Here is a 14,761-nt window from a genome sequence, read left to right as displayed (position 1 = left end):
GTCTAGTTTCCAACAAAATGTTGAGACATACAGGTATTCAAGAAAATATAACTTTTATGCCAGAAACAAACAAGCAATAAAAACTATTGTGATAAAAACGAGATGGTGGACTTAAACTGTCAAAGGCTTCAAAATATCTATTACAAATATATTCAAAGAATTAAAGAAAAACATGATTAAAAATTAAAAGATAGTATAATGATAATGATGCATCAAATATAGAATATCTGAAAGAGAAATTATAAAAATAACTAAATGGAAATTTGCAATAAAATTTTTTAATAATTGAAAATTTAAAAATTACTAGAAGGGCTTGATAGTAGGTTTGAAACTAGAAGAAAACCTCACAAGCTTTTATATTGATAGAGATTATGCAATCTGAAAAACAGAGAAAAAGAATGAAGGAAAATAAACAGTACCTAAGAAAAATGTAGAATATTATTGGCACAGCAACACATACCTAGTGGAACTACCAGAAGGAGAAGAGAGAGAGAATAGCAGAGTAAATATTTGAAGAAATATTGGCTAAAAATTTCCAGTATTTATTGACAAACATTGGTTTACACATCTAGGAAGCTCCATGAATCCCAAATTAGATAAACACAAAGAAATCTACAAATAGACATATCACAGTAAAAATTCTGAAATGCAAAGATAAATAGAACATTTTGAAAGCTACAAGAGAAAAATGACTTATTTACAAGGAAACTCCAATAAGATTTACAGCTGAATTCTCATCAGAAACAATGGAGGCTGGAAAGTAATGGAATAACATATTCTATTCTTTCTCAAAATCAAGAGCTCAAAATAAAAACCTGTCAGCCTGGAATCCTATATCTAGCAAACCTATCTTTCAGAAATAAAGGCAAAATAAAGACATTCCTAGATAAGAAGAAACAGTATTTAGCAGACCTGACTTGCAAGAAATACTAAACAGATTTCTTCAGACTGAAAGCAAGTGACCTCAGACAGAAGTTCAAATCTAAACAACAGTACAAATATATATTTATTCTCATTTGTTTTCTTGACTGACTTTAAAAATTATATAAAGCCATATGCACGTAAAGTGTTATTGGGTCTATAACATAAAGAAATGTGATATATTTGTCCATACAGCACAAGGAGGTGGGTGGGGGCAAAGCTGTACTGGGTTACGGAAATGATTCCAGATGGTAACTTAAACTCACAGGAACAAATGAAGAGAACTAGAAATGATAAACAAGAAGGTTAAAACAGCAAAAGCTATTAATATATACTTGCTCTCCTTCCTCCATTTATCTTCTTTAAAATATATAAAATTATATAAAATATAATGTATAATTGGGCTTACAAAATTTATAAATGTAATATATGTATCAGAATAATACTCCCAGAAAGAGAATATAGCTATATAGGAGTAACATTTCCATATCTCATGGAAATTAAGTTAGTATAAATCTGTAGCTGCTTCTGATAAGTTAAGAGGTATATTGCAGGCCATAAAGCAATACTTAAAGAAATAACAGAAAAAAATAATTTAAAAAGTAGTTAAAAAAATTAAAGTGACACCAAAAGAATAGGCAACAACAAAACAAATAGATAACTTTAGACTTCATCAAAATGAACTTTCCAGAAAGTGAAGACAAACTACAGAGTAGGGAAAAAAATTGCAAATCATATATGATAGGAATTTGTATCTAGAAAAATAAACTGGTTCAAAATTGGGAAAGGAGTATGACAAGGCTGAATATTGTCATCCTGCTTATTTAACTTACACTCTGTGTACATAATGTGAAATGCTGGGCTGGATGAATCAAAAACTAGAATCAAGATTGCTGGGAGAAATATCAACAATGTCAGATATGCAGATGATACCACTCTAATGGCAAAAAGTGAAGAGGAACTAAAGAGCCTCTTGATGAGGATGAAAGAGAAAAGTGAAAAAGCTGGCTTAACAGTCAACATTCAAAAAACTAAGATCATGGCATTTAGTCCTATCACTTCATGACAAATGGAAAGGAAAAAGCAGAAACAGTGACAGTTTTATTTCTTGGGCTCCAAAATCACTGTGGATGGTGACTGCAGCCATAAAATTAAAAGATGTTTTCTCCTTGGAAGAAAGCTATGACAAACCTAGACAGAGTATTAAAAAGCAGAGACGTCACTTTGCTGACAAAGGTCCATATAGTCAAAGCTATGGTTTTCTTGGTAGTTCACATGCAGATGTGAGAGTTGGACCATAAAGAAGGCTGAGCACCGAAGAACTGATGCTTTCAAATTGTGGTTCTGGAGAAGACTCTTGAGAGTCCTTTGCACAGCAAGGAGATCAAACTAGTCAATCCTAAAGGAAATCAACTCTGAATATTCATTGAAAGGAATGATGCTGAAGCTGAAGCTCCAATACTTTGGCCACCTGATGCGAAGAATTGACTCATTGGAAAAGACCCTGATGCTGGGAAAGATTAAAAGCAAAAGGTGCAAGAGGATGAAATGGTTAGATAGCATTACCAACTCAATGAACATGAATTTGAGCAAACTCTGGGAGACGGTGAAGGACAGGGGAACCAGGCGTGTTGCAGTCCATGGGTTCCAAAGAGTTGGACATGACTTAGAGACTGAACAGCAACAACAATCTGGAATATATAAGACTCTTACAACTCGATAAGAAAAAGACCTCAACTGAAAAATTGTCAAAGGAGCCAAATAGACATTCTCCAAAGAAATATGCAAATAGCCAATAAACATACAAAAATGCTTGGTATCTTAAGTCATCAGAGAAACAAATCAAAACCATAATGAACTACCACTTCACGCTTGCTAGAATGGCTATAATCAAAAAGCCAGATAATAATTGTTGGTGAAGATGTACAGAAATTGGAATGCTCATGCACTCTTCATGGCAATATAAATTGGTACAGCTACTTTGGAAAACTGTCTGGAAGTTCCTTAAATAGTTAAATATAGAGTTACATATTACCCAATATTTCCAATTACAAGAAGTGGAAGCATATGTCCACAGAAAAAGGTGTACATTAATATTTATGGTACCATTATTTATAATAGCCAAAAGGTAGAAACAGTTAAAATATTTAACAGCTGCTGGATGGATAAACACATATGATATAACTCTGCTGTGGAATATTATTCAACCATAAAAATGAATCTATAAAGTACTGATACATGCTTCCAAGTAGCCTTGAAAAATATTATACTAGGTGAGAGACATCAATCACAAAGACTGCATATACTCTCATTTTTATGAAATATGCAGAATAGGCTAATCTATAGAGACAGAAAGTAGTAATTCACTTGGAGCCAGAGGGATGGAGGAGTTAGTAATGGTACCTAAAGAGAATGAGGTTTCTTTGTGAGGTGATGGAAATGTTCTAAAGTTGTGATGAGGTTGCACATATTTGTAAATACACTAAAAACCAATCAATTGTTTACTTTAAATGGATGAATAGAATGGCATTTGAGTTATACCTCAAATATATATCTTAAAATCATTAAGTGGGTTGCCTTCCATTTAAGCTTGTTGCTTTGTTTTAGATGATCCAAATTCATTGCCATTACATTGAGAGAAAAGCATGAAATGTAGAAAGCAAAATGAGTTAAGAAACAGACAAAAAATTAAATAAACAAAATCATAAAGAAGCCCAAGCCATAAATTGGAAAGAAAATTTAAGTTATTATTACTGACTCAGGGAACTGACTGGAACCAAAGAGATTAGAAGGCAACAAGATTTTAAGGGGACTGTATTGCTAATGAAACAAAAAGTCTGGCCTTGCAAAACTCTGTGATTATAAAACAACCCTCAGTTTCCAAAACTTAGATTAGCCTGAAGTGGAGAGTTGCGGTGTTGACCTCTGAGTGTATTTTTCAGTGCTCACTTCAGATACAGTCATGACTCTGCAGCTACAGTCATGGAGAACAATGGGCAGAGTAGCTTCTCCTAGAGAGTTGTGAATTGTGACTTTACCAAGCCTACCCAGCAAGGTTTCATCATTGCTATGGATCTGTGATTACTCTCTGCTCTTTTCCTCTCTTCATAACTGGAGTCTTTATTGGAGTTATTTCTACTCTGCCATTGATGCAGAGGTGTATATGGGGGTGAAGAAGGATGTGTCTTCTTGGTTCATAGCTCACAGAACCACAAGAAACCACTTCAAGTTTGAATAGAGAGAAATGCAATAATGCAGTGGCTCCTGGGCTTTACATGGATTATCTTTTTCCAGGATATTACTAAATGTGTTATATGTGTAGGAAGAAGGATGAACGTGTCTAACTCTTAGAGACCCCATGGACTGCAGCCCACCAGGCTCCTCCGTCCATGGGAGTTTCCAGGCAAGAGTACTGGAGTGGGGTGCCATTGCCTTCTCCGGAACATGTCTATAGTGACCAGAAAGGCAGACAATGACAGAAATTGCTAGCTGTTCAAAAAAAAAAAATACTCCATAGGTTTTTCTTCTTCATAATCACACAACTATAACATTTTCCAGCATCTTATGTTTAATTATGATCATGTGATATGTGATAAGATATAACCAATAGAATGTGGGTAGAAGAGAATGTGAATCCTATTCAGACCTTACCCATTAAAAATCACTGCAAGCTCTTTTCCATTTTTTTGCCCCTTACCTACTAGCTAGAAGGAGGATGACCCTCATGGTGACCTTAGTAGCTGTATATAAAACATGGTAGAGCCCCCATCAGCCTATGCCCTTGAGTGACTACATGAGCAGGGCCCTATCAGTGTTTTTCTACTCAGTGAAAATCTCTCAATCATGTCCAATTCTTTGTGATCCCATGCACTACACAGTCCATGGAATTTTCCAGGCCAGAATGCTGGAGTGGGTAGCCTTTCCCTTCTCCAGGGGATCTTCCAACCCAGGGATCAAACCCAGGTCTCCTGCATTGCAGGCAGATTCTTTACCAGCTGAGCCACAAGGAAAGCCCTTTGTACTCAGTACCATTACTTAAATAACAAAATTTTCCTTGAATTTGTATCATTACACAATTTGTCTTTTTTTTTTTTTTTTTTTTAAAGCAATTACCCTCCACTGACTAATATGTCTCATCATTGAATGCATTTTCTGTACCTGCTGAGTTCAATGAATTGTGCTCACTGGATATTCCTTGTTTTTTTTGTTTGTTTGTTTGTTTGTTTTTAAATTGAGTCATGTATACTCTAAGTTGTGGTTTCAATGACTACTTAGACTTCTTACATTCTATTCAAGGTAAGTTTTCTCCTCATGTTTTCTTTCTCTCCTTGTATTTGATCTTATTGGTAGTTTTATTTCTGTAAATTTTAGTCATGCATGGTATATCTGCAACACGGTTTTAAATAAAATGGGAAACATGAGGAATCTGCTCTGAAGTTAAATCAGAGGGAATGTAGGTCGGGTAAATATGTACTATGGCTATTCTATATGTCTTTCCCTACTCCATGTATTTAGAAACATAAGCGTTTTTTTTTGTTTGTTTTTTTTAAAATAAATCTACATTAGGGGTTGCCTTTGTTTTTTGTGCTCTGAAAAGAATGAAATTCATTTAAATCTGTAGTAGTCAAGCTGAATTTTTAGAACTTCTTAAAACTAATTTGGAGTACCATCCATAAAAGTTGATTATTAACTACAGAACCAATGGCAGTAATGCCCAGCATTTTGGACTGAGCATGATCATGTAGCCTATTCATGGCTTTAATTTTGTTCATGTATCACTGTGGTAGTAGTGATTTTTTTCATTCTTTTCACCTTACATGTTGAGGAGATTTTCTAGAAAGTAGCATATTAAAAAAAACCCCGAAGTGTTACTCATTTAAATAATTTATTTTTCAATCAGGGACATCAGTTTGATGATTAATACACTGCATTCATTTTCTCCTTTTAAGAAACCTGGAACAAACAGGCTTGCACGGTGTATATATAATTTGTTTAGGTGTTGAAATCTGAGCCTACATTTGTAAGAGAAAATTTCAAATGAGCCATAATTAATGTGTCACTTTAGGAGGAGCAGTGGGATGAGGGGGTGGAAGTAAATGGATCTACCTGATGTTCTTGAAGTGTATGTGTGGAAAGGAGAAATTAGTTAATGCACAAAGAAAAGACCAGATTTGCAAACTAATTTCTTTGAGTTCACGCCAAAGTAAATAGGTATATCTGTGGATATCTCCTCCTGGAGGTGTGGAAAGTGTAGGTTAAGTGTGATGGACTGCAGCCCATTTCATGAGAGGAAGTTTGGAATGCATTAATCTGGAGGGCCAGTCTTATTTCTCTCAGTTCCACTGTCATTTACTGGGTGAAATATAAAAAGGTATTTAGCAATTTCAGTTCTCAATTTCTCTCTTAAATCTGGAGAACCAACAGCAGTCCCTTTCTACCTTGCCTGTTAATATGAAGTGATATATGGAAAGTAGAAATACTGTACAAACACGTATCACACTCAATACTTTTACCTGTTTCAGATATTTTGACACCAGTATCACTGTCATAGAAATTTAGTGTTTCAATATGAGTAAAAAGGCTCTTGGGGGAGTATCCTTTCAAAGTGATTGTCAAGTATTTCAGTGAAATTTGGTGAATTTAGTTCTTTCCATATACACAGATCAGAAAGGGCTTCCATTCTGTCACTGTGATGAAACTTGTCTGGTTGACTCCAAAGAGAAAGCACTACTTTTTGGACTTCTGGTTGATTTCAGGACCATCAGTAAAGGATCACGAAGAGCCTTCTTTCTTTCTCACGCTTGGCTCTGAGAATTTCCCTCATACATTTCTTTTTACTGAATACACTTTGGCTGAATAATAATCCAAAAAGAAAAAAAAAGATGAGCCCTTTGAGGAATACTATTTGATACTGTCTGGCAAATGATACATCTTCTAGCTAATCCCATAATCTAATTGCCATGGCTTTTCAGATAATGTGAGAGCTTTGAGGTGAAAAAGATTGGACCTGAAAATCAGGAGGCTTACCATTCTTGGTGATTACCTCCTTATGGAGGGTTGTGCCCAATAGAGGCACCCTTTTAAAGAGGGACATTGAAGAACAGTGGGCCTAAGGAAAAGAAAACAGGTAGTGAGAGGACTTGGCAACATATCCTTCCAAGGACTGCACTACAGTTGAGGATGTTCAGTGTGAAATTAGATGCTTTACAAAAGCCATAATAGTACAATGCGAGTGTAATGTACTGGAGAAGAAAATCAGAAGACGACAACAAAAAAAGGTGAAGACAAGACAGAACAAGAGGATATAATGTGTAGAAGTGAAATTTGGTTGAAGATAATTGAAATAAACTTTCTAATATCTGGCATTGCTAAATTGTGGTACTGAGGTCCAGATCACTGAAATTATTCCAGATGATATTGTTGTTGTTGTTTAGTCACTAAGTTGTGCCTGACTCTTGCTATCCATGCACTGTGAGCCTCCAGGCAATGATGTCTATGGGGTTTTTCAGGCAAGAATACTGGAGTGGTTCGCCATTTCCTTCTCCACTGGATAACTTTAGTAGTTCACTTATTAAATGTTCAAAAATACTGGGAAGCAAGTTTAATTACTTGAGTTATTTGAGTAAAACTTAGAGGGCAGACTCAGGAATTAGAGGAACTGGAATTCCATTCTGGGACCCATCATCTTTGATATTAAATATTATTACTATATGACTTGCAATCTGAAGAATTGTGTATGATGTTATTGTAATAAAAATATAGCAATAAATTTTTCCTGTAGAAGAACATCTTAATAAAGGTAATACTTTGATATTTTTCAGTAGTTAGAAATGTTACAAAAGTGGTTATTAATAAATCATTATAGATTGCATCTTATTTATAAGATTGTCATTAATATTATGCTACATAAATGCTAGGGATGAACATAAAAGAGACTATCTGGGGGAAAATCAATTCACTTTTCTTCCTTTCAACAACATGTCAGAAATTTGTGTGTATGTAGAGACTTCCTTTACTCTACACTCTGGTTTTACTCTCTAGGAAACTCTGTTTTATGACAGTGGAATATTATGAATTAATTACGTTGTCAGTTACCTGTTCAACATTAACAAGTCACTGAAAGTTTGAGAAAGAAATTAAATGGACACAGAATTTTGTTGTCATTGGTGTTGTAAAGGTTTAAAATCCCAACTTGTCAAAAATTGGAACAAGTAGCTTGAGAGTTTAGGCTAAAAAACCCAAAAAGTTATCCAGGAGAAATCCATAATATCCTTAAGCGTCTAATGAATTTAATACCATTCAGTTTGTAGTCACCTCAACAGGTTTAATTTTTTAGGAGTTTTCAATTTGTGATATAGGAGTTGCAATTTCTGTGAGCTCATTGAAAAATCTTTCTATGTTCTGATTTATTCCCTTTTCCTTTCATAAATTTCAGTGTTACAAAACTGTTAGTCATAAAAAGGCATTTATAGTTTGATATAATTTCCTTCTTTTTCTTTTATTTTCTTTAAAAATGCAGTTTTAAAATAATAAAATACTTCCTTCTGTAAATCTTCAATCTTTTTTCCTAAGGGAAGATTAATTTGTAAATATGATAATGGATTTGTAGGATATTAAACTTTCCCAAGAAAAATTGCATTAACTTTATATGAATGAACACATCTAGCTTATTCAATTATAAACTAATGGCTGAAAATCCCAAAACTGTTTCCTACTATGTGTCTTGTAACTGAAATGACTGCAGGCACAGCCACAAACGCGGCATTTCACAGCAAATTTATCGGATGAACAAATTCTTTTAGTCCTTTTATTGAGTTTTCCTCATTTAGCTGTATTTGGATTCTAGCTAATAAAATGCAATTTTTCTTACAAAAAGGTGAAAAAGTAAACACAAGCTCAAAATAATAGAAGCACTTTCTAAACAGAAAGTAGATTGAAAAGAACAAATGCTTAGTTTAAACGTGATATTAGTAGCAAGGAGTCGGTGATGGAGATACTTCCACATTGTCAGTGGGTGACTTCTTGGGTTAGGCAATGAGCTAAGGACTCAGTGGTTCACCTATGCAGCTATTATGGATTGACTCTGATATTTTTAATATTATTATTTTTTAATTAAATCTTTACATTTTAATTTAAAATCTACCCAACCCTCTGGGACCCCCTAGTGAAGCTTTGTGAAAGTGAAATCACTCAGTCCTGTCTGACTCTTTGAGACCCTATGGCCTATAGCCTGCCAGGCTCCTCCATCCATGAAATTCCCCAGGCAAGAATACTGGAATGGGTTGCCATTCCCTTCTCCAGGGGATCTTCCTGACCCAGGGATCGAACCCATGTCTCCTTCCTTGCAGGCAGATTCTTTACCATCTGAGTTACCAGGGAAGTCTCTATAAAGGTATCAGTTCAGTTCAGTCCCTCAGTTGTGTCCGACTCTTTGCGACCCCATGAATTGCACCACGCCAGGCCTCCCTGTCCATCACCAACTCCTGGAGTTTACTTAAACTCATATCCATCCAGTCGGTGATGCCATCCAGCCATCTCATCCTCTGTCGTCCCCTTCTCCTCCTGCCCCCCATCTCTCCCAGCATCAGAGTCTTTTCCAATGAGTCAACTCTTTGCATGAGGTGGCCAAAGTACTGGAGTTTCAGCTTTAGCATCATTCCTTCCAAAGAAATCCCAGGGCTGATCTCCTTCAGAATGGACTGGTTGGATCTCCTTGCAGTCCAAGGGACTCTCAAGAGTCTTCTCCAACACCACAGTTCAAAAGCATCAGTTCTTCGGCTCTCAGCTTTCTTCACAGAAAGGTATATATATGAAGGTATCAGTTTAGTCTCTCAGTCGTGTCTGACTCTTTGCGACCCCATGAATCACAGCACGCCAGGCCTCCCTGTCCATCACCAACTCCCAGAGTTCACTCAGACTCACTTCCATCGAGTCAGTGATGCCATCCAGCCATCTCATCCTCTGTCGTCCCCTTCTCCTCCTGCCCCCAATCCCTCCCAGCATCAGAGTCTTTTCCAATGAGTCAACTCTTCACATGAGGTGGCCAAAGTACTGGAGTTTCAGCTTTAGCATCATTCCTTCCAAAGAAATCCCAGGGCTGATCTCCTTCAGAATGGACTGGTTGGATCTCCTTGCAGTCCAAGGGACTCTCAAGAGTCTTCTCCAACACCACAGTTCAAAAGCATCAGTTCTTTGGCGCTCAGCATTCTTCACGGTCCAACTCTCACATCCATACATGACCATGGGAAAAACCATAGCCTTGACTAGACGGACCTTTGTTGGCAAAGTAATGTCTCTGCTTTTGAATATGCTATCTAACTTGGTCATAACTTTCCTTCCAAGGAGTAAGCGTCTTTTAATTTCATGGCTGCAGTCACCTCTGCAGTGATTTTGGAGCCCCCAAAATAAAGTCTGACACTGTTTCCACTGTTTCCCCAGTATAGTCTATAGCTATTGGGGTACTGAGAAAGGTTTCCATGGAGGTGGCTAGATTGTAGGAGCTTCTGTGACTTCTACTTATTAATTTTTAGTTTTTTTGGAATATAGTTGCTTTGTGGGCTTCCCAGGTGGCTCAGTGGTAAAGAATCTGCATGCCAATGTAGGAGCCACACTCACACAGGTTTGATCCCTGGATTTGAAAGATTCACCTGGAGGAGGAAATGGAAAGCCACTCCAGTATTCTTGCCTGGATAATGCCATGGACAGAGGAACCTGGCAGGCTACAGTCCATAGCGTCACAAAGATTCAGACATGACTGAGTAACTGAGCATGCACACAGAGTTGCTTTATAATGGTGTGTTAGTCTCTGCTGTATGGGAAAGTGAATCAGATATATATATATATATACACATATATATATATATTCCCTATCTTTTTGGACTTTCTTCCCACTTAGGTCACCACAGGTCACTGAGTAGAGCTCCCTGTACTATACTGTAGGGTCTCATTAGTTATCTATTTTATACATTATTGTGGTTTAGTGGTTCAGTCAGAGAAGGCAATGGCACCCCACTCCAGTACTCTTGCCTGGAAAATCCCATGGATGTAGGAGCCTGGTAGGCTGCAGTCCATGGGGTCGCTAAGAGTCGGACACGACTGAGCAACTTCACTTTCACTTTTTCACTTTCATGCATTGGGGAGGAAATGGCAACCCACTCCAGTGTTCTTGCCTGGAGAATCCCAGGGACGGGGGAGCCTGGTGGGCTGATGTCTATGGGGTCGCACAGAGTCGGACACGACTGAAGCGACTTAGCAGCAGCAGTGGTTCAGTTATGTCCAATTCTTTGTGACCCCATGGACTATAACCCTCCAGGCTCCTCTGTTCATGGGATTTTCCAGGCAAGAATACTGGAGTAGGTTGCCATTTCCTTCTCCATGTAATCTTCCTGACCCAGGGACCGAACCCATGCCTTTTGCCTTGCAGACAGTTTCTTTACCACTGAGCCACCAGGGAAGTCCATTTTATACACAGCAGTGTATATATGCCTATCCTAATCTACCAATTAATCCCACCCTCCCCTTTCCCCATATTATGTGTGAGAAATTTAGCTCCTCCTGATCTTGGTTCTTTCTTTATTACTCATTTTCACCAGCTAGAAAATTCATTGCATAAATTACTTCCTGGAGTCAGGCTAAAACACCTTAGTGTTCTGCTAGTATCCTGGGATGACATTCAGAGTGATCATTGACTGTTGTCCCTAGGCAATGCCCTAAATTCTGAGTGAATTTTGTACTGCTTGGGCCTCTCCCTCTGAGGGACTCAGTGAGAGCCAGTTGAATTCATAGGGGAAATAAGCAGGAGAAGGGTCTCTAAATTGAGAATTAACACTAATAGTCCTATAAATAGGCCTAACAAGAAACTTCTTGGAATTCTGATAATTCTCCCCAATAATTAGATACTCTTGTTTTCATAAAGGTTCTCTATTAGCAACTTGAAAAAAATCCTAAATCAAGGGAAGATTATAGTGAAGGGCAATTGTGGTGATTATCTTATTTTCCATTTCCCAGAGGGTATATTAGGAGGGACTTGGATGAGGTGAAGGGATGTAGGATTTGGTTCTCAGTCCCTGCAAGGGTAAGAAAATAGCTATAGAGAATACTTTCTAAGAATGCGGTGTTTCAATTTTGTTCATAAAATTAAGGCCTTTACTTTCTGTACTTTTGTTGACCTTTATTATGTGATTTAGGGAAAGTGATTTAAGTTCTTTCAGCATGTGATTTATTAATTGGGACCAACTGACTGCCTCAATGTATGTCAGTGATATGGACTGAATTTGCCAGATTAAGGTGTTCATTGTAGAACTCCAGTTTAAACTAGTTTAAGCTGGGTGGTAGGTGGGATGTAAGAATTTGATAGTTTGGGTAACTGAAAAGTCCAGGAATGTAGCTAGAATTGGACTTTGCTATATCCCAATGCTCATATCTGGAGAAGGCAATGCAACCCACTCCAGTACTCTTGCCTGGAAAATCCCATGGACGGAGGTACCTGGTGGGCTGCAGTCCATGGGGTCGTGAAGAGTCGGACACGACTAAGGGACTTCACTTTCACTTTTCACTTTCATGCATTAGAGAAGGAAATGGCAACCCACTCCAGTGTTGTTGCCTAGAGAATCTCAGGGATGGGGAGCCTGGTGGGCTGCCGTCTATGGGGTCGCACAGAGTCAGACACAACTGAAGTGACTTAGCAGCAGCAGCAGCAATGCTCATATTGTGCCATTAGGGATTGGTCTGCTTCCATTTCTAAAAAAAAAAGAAAGTTCTGTTTTCGTTTTTTGGGCTTTCTCATTAGGCAGTTTCTACCTGTGGCCACTAGTCAGTCCAGTCACACAGAGTTTCTCTTTCACCATAACCCTAGTAAATGCTAAGTCTCCTTGCCATTGTCTGATGAAGCTCACTTGCCCACCCTTGGAGCTAGATGTGAAGTTCCACCCAATCCACACGACTGAATGCGGGTGAATGGTGATTCTTTAGGGGAATTTGGATGATGGTTCTAGAAACAAGAGATATGTGTGATGAGCAGGTACCATCAAGAAGAGGAGGCAAGGCACAATAAATAACTAGGAAAATAACCCAAGTGTCAAGATCAAAACAGGAATCATTTTGCTACCTCATAAAAAGTATTCTGGGCATTCTTTGTTGGAGCCTTGCTATTCAAAGTTATACAGGGGATTGAAATGTTGTCCTTGTGGGTATAGATGTAGCTGGAAAGAATATTCTTGGTGTATGAGCAGTTTTGCAATATTATCTGTAAGTTTTATTCCTTTCAACTAGGATGCAGTTTCTACAAAAGCAAGCAATGTGTAATAGTCCTTTATTGTACTTCTCTAAGAGCATAGCCCAGCACTAGACATAAAGCAAACACTCAGTATATACGTTTGATGGATTCCTCTCAGCTGTTTGCAATGCTTATCACACTGGAGGATTTCCTAGCGATTTTTCTCAAAAAACCATCCTCTCTGAGAGCTCCATTTGTTTCCCATCTTTTCATATCTTTTGAAGAGTCTGAATATGTCCTTTTAATGTGCCTACAGGTTTCTGTGCTTTCTATCACACCACCAACGCTCTGTCTGGCAGAAGCTGGGACCACGGCTGCTGTCTTTCTTCCATGCCCAAGGGCTGTGCTGTGCAAAGGATTGCTTCATGCTGCTTTCCTGATCCACTTTGCATAACTGCCTGGAAGAAAGTACTTTTATGGATAATCCAAAAGGGGGAAATATATTGAACGTTACTTTGCTATAACATATCATATGGATTAAATCCATTAAAAATACTCTATTACAGTTGAAATTCTACATAGAGCAAGAGTTGCTTGTTCTATGTCTTAAACAATGGTCAACTAGTTTCAGAGCATGTTTGATACATTGTAATTAGAAAACAACCAAATAATTAGAATAGTTCCTTCAAAACAAAGGATTTTAGTGTCCTATAAGAGTTTTTGATTCAGTATATGGAGAGAGTCTTAGAGAAAATATAGTCCAAGGATAGAAAATAGATTCATCTTGTGTGCCAAATTTGATCAGTTGGTGGTGGTTGCCTGGAGTGCAGTGTTAAGGAAGAATTTATGGCTAAGTCCAGGCTCAGTGGGAAAAAGTGCTGGGATAGAGTTTTTCATTTCTGCCACGGTTAAAAAAAGGGATAGTAGCACCATATGTATGGCATATTTGCTGACTCAATGCAGTCTACCATTTTACAAAATCACTTACTAGACAAATTAATCCAAGTTCACATTCCTAGTTGGTAGCACAGCCTAGTCTTTTTAGTTCAGTCTTTCAGTAGTTGCTCAAAGGCTATTTCCATATGGATTAAATGAGATAGGCCTGTAAAAGCAGTCAGAATAAAATCTGATAGATCATTGAGCCTTAGTAACCATTAGCTAAATGTGACATTTTAGTTAAATTATACATCTCTTTATTAACCAAGGAATCAGCAGCTGTTTATTGACCATATACTATGTGCTAGTAAATACTTGTCACAGTTGACTTCTCAATGTATTTTTCAGCGGTTGATCATTTTTCTACCAGAAGCAAGGAGCTGGTGTCATGATTCATCTCTATCATGTTGTTTTGCTTTTTCATTACCAACCAATCTTATTCCCTCTTTGAAACCTGAAGTCTACTGCCCATGCATAGATGAGGTAGAAGTGCATGTATTTCCACTAATATCATTCTGTGTGTATTGCCCCCTTTCTTAAAAATGCACTACCCTTTGGACTCTATGATCAATCTCATGAAAACAAAATATATTCAAGGGAATCAGCATCATATGAGGGACTTGGATTTTAATAACAGGTGTCTAACGTGTGCATGCGACATGCAAAATATGCTGATGCAAATTGATGATT

The sequence above is a fragment of the Bubalus bubalis genome, chromosome 2, assembly GCF_019923935.1.
Source record: "Bubalus bubalis isolate 160015118507 breed Murrah chromosome 2, NDDB_SH_1, whole genome shotgun sequence".
In the NCBI taxonomy this organism is placed as follows: Eukaryota; Metazoa; Chordata; class Mammalia; order Artiodactyla; family Bovidae; genus Bubalus; species Bubalus bubalis.
The sequence above is the reverse complement of the archived record's forward strand: the minus strand, read 5'-3'. Positions refer to the sequence as shown.